Genomic DNA, 3,459 nt, shown 5'->3' on the forward strand with positions numbered 1-3,459 from the left:
CACTGTTTCACTCGGCCCCATGTCCTTCATTAAATACTCATTAGAGCACCAATTGTGGTTAAATCTGCCGCGGAAAATAGTGCCCAACAAATGCACTGTCCTCCTGTTTGAGTAAGGTTTGCTAACGACTACAATGACCAGCTGATTTAGGAAATTACTGAGTCTTTCAAATGTGAGATTTAATCTCCTTTTTTGTATCAAATTATTTTTGGTGGTGTTTGATTTGATTGCCAAAGCAAGAGAGACTCTATGGGGACGTTGTGTTTTATCATCGGCCCCTCGGGCTCAAATGTCCCTTTCTTGACATAACAGCATATGGCCAAAAATATTCCCAAAATGTCCCATTAATAGTTTTAAGGCTCTGTTGTGTGGATTGTTTGTTTAAATGTCCTTTATAAACTCTAGCGCTACAGATAAATATTCACCAAGTTTTAAGAGATAGACTAACACATTGTTGGTTTGGGTCTTTGAATGGGATATATTGACAATAAGAAAAATAAGAAAAATATAGAATAACACCAGCCTTATTCTTTAAGTTAGGCCTGTGTGATATGGTTGAATAACAAAAATATTTTTCATATATATATATATATATATATATATATATATATATATATATATATATATATATATATATATATATATATATATATATATATATATATATATATATATATATATATATATATATATATATATATGTGATAAAATTACAATATTGAACAGCTGCGCAAAACCATACGAAATAATTAGATCCATGTTCATTGTAAAGAATTGTTTTCCATAAAGAACAAAACCTCCATCTTCTTTTCCCAGGTTTTTAAATTAGAGATTGCCTTGGAGTCATTCATTTGTACCACATTATTGTGTTAACATGATGTGTTTAAGTTTTTTAATCATAATGTTGCCCAGTGTACGGAAGCCCTGAGAGGCAAGTGAAAACTGGTAATGGGTTTTTTTTCATCTAAATATTTTTTATAGTAAAAACTTTTTCCCCAAGTTGATGTAAAGAAAAATTATCCTGGACAAACCTTTTTTTTTATATATCTGTTTTTAAGTATTTATTTTAAGCCTGAAGTTAAACTATTTAGAGTCATCATTGTTCTCACTTGCTTCTCAAGGCTTCAGTAAAAGTGTCAGCCACAAAACAAAAAAAAACCCTAATCTTTAAGTAATTGTCATCAGAATTGGGTATAGTTCATTTAAAGATATCACCATCCTCTTATCTGATTGGTCCTGATAAGACGGTGTTAGCCAATCACATTTGTCCATTTATGCTTCCGTCATCACGTTCCAGAGGCCGGCTGTGACGCAGCGCCGCCCCCTGCTGGACAGCACCGGGAGCTGGAATAAGAGAGAGCAAATATGAATATTTTATTTTTGGTTTATCGAGGTGATAATTTATTTTTTTATTGTACCTTTTACCCATGTGTTTGGGTAAATGTTCTGTCTTTTACATGTATCCCCCTTGCCACCCAACAAATGTATAAAATGTAAAGAAATTCAGAGACACAGTGTGTGAAATGTCAGAAATTCGCAGTATTATTTGAGTCCGTTTTATTTGCCGCTGCAGCTTCAGAGCTGTGTTTCATGAAGAAAACTGTCGCAGTAAATCCAGACTTCAGCGCGCTCAGTGACCCCAACACTTCTGCCTGCTTGTTGCTCTGGTGTGTGTTTGTGTGTGTTAGAACAGGTCGACGCCATCTTTAGTCTTTGGTTTGTTTCACTTCACATTTGAAGGAGCTGCATGCACATTAACGTCCTTCTGTTTGGGTCCGTTTCCAGCACAGCGTCAAACAATTTTGAGTCTAAAGCGGTGACGGGCCTCGTGTCCTCAGATAATCATGATGTCTCGTCATGGATATTATAGCCTCAATGCTCGATCAGTTATTTAGCAGCAGTTTCTGCATCTGACATCATCCTGACTGTTTGTTAGAACAGAGAAAGTAAAGTGAGATTAAATCTTTCCAGAAGCTTTTGGGCTCGTGTTGTAATTTACTCACAGACAGACACATCAAGTGAAGAAGGCTCCGGGTCAATGAGGCAAATGTTCCTCAGGCCAGTGTCCTCTTAATCCAACAGATTTACAAAACCTTTATATTGTCACAAAGCTTCCAAATCAAGCGTACATAAACGAGCTAATTTCAGGATATTCTCCAGTCTACTGTGCGCTAAAGGAGATGCGCAGAGTTATAGAATGAAAGCAGAGTCAAGTGTGTGTGTATAAGATTATGAAGTATTTATATTTTGAATAGATATATAAACTGCTTGTTAACACACAAAGGGAAACTGAAGACACAAGGTTACATTTATTCACAAATAAACACTTTTAACCCAATGTTCTTATTCATTCTCAGTGACTTGAGGAAGCTATACCAAACACAAATGCTTCCTTTTACATGAAACAAATTGGTAGACCAAGGCTAGCTCCTTTTTATTTATTTAGAAATTCGACAGTTTAGTAAAAATAAATGAAGTAAGTGAAGTGATAAGTGAATCAATTTAAAAACATCGAAAATCTTATGTGACCCTAACCCTTTTTGTATTCCCTGGGTCAAATGTTAAATGTATGTTTCTCTGCGCTAAAATCAATCACCTACAGCTAATATATGTAACCCTCAAATTTGGGGGAAAGAAAGTTATCTTTTTTTTTTTGCCTTTTCTTAAGAAATTGATATACTCAGGTGCAGAATTCAAACTGCAATTTAAACGAATTTCTTCTGCAAATTTAACCATGAAGAAAATCAGTCTCGTTCAATTACAGAGTTGTTATCAGGAACACCTAGTAACGGAGGGACGATTCACTAATCATATACAATTAACATTAGCAGCTGCTAGAGAGATGAGTCAAATAATTCAACATCACACATTCACATTTTAAATACATACATAATAATATAAGACCTATTTGGCCAAGAAGAATAAGGAACTAAATCAGGACTCTAAACCTCTAGAAACTGATTTCAACCAGTTTTGGGAAGACTTGTCATGATCATATGTACAACATATAACAGTAAGAGAAAGTCAAATGTAACAAAATTCAAATATTGAAAACAAATTGGCCCTTCACCTGGTAAATGATTAACATCAGATTTAGAATATGGATCACCAGAAAAACAAGAAAATCTCCTGCAACCTGTTGTTCGAGATTTAAATAAAGCGAACATTTTTCCCAACTGTTTCACAGATTAAATATATATTTTTAAAGAAATTAGAGACATCATCCAGGACCATTTTGGTACCTGTTCTGAAGTATTTCTTTTACGCCTGTCCTTAAAGAGAGATTTCACATCAAAGGGATTTGCTTTGATGTGAAATAGTACATACATTTAGAAAGGGTAAGATGTAAAAAGAAAAGGACTATATTAAAGTGGACCTATCATGCTATATTTAAATGATATATTGTAGGGCCATACCTATATAAGGTATATTTATACGTTTCTGTTTTCAAAATACCAA

Source organism: Trematomus bernacchii, unplaced genomic scaffold (genome assembly GCF_902827165.1).
Source record: "Trematomus bernacchii unplaced genomic scaffold, fTreBer1.1, whole genome shotgun sequence".
Lineage (NCBI taxonomy): Eukaryota > Metazoa > Chordata > Actinopteri > Perciformes > Nototheniidae > Trematomus > Trematomus bernacchii.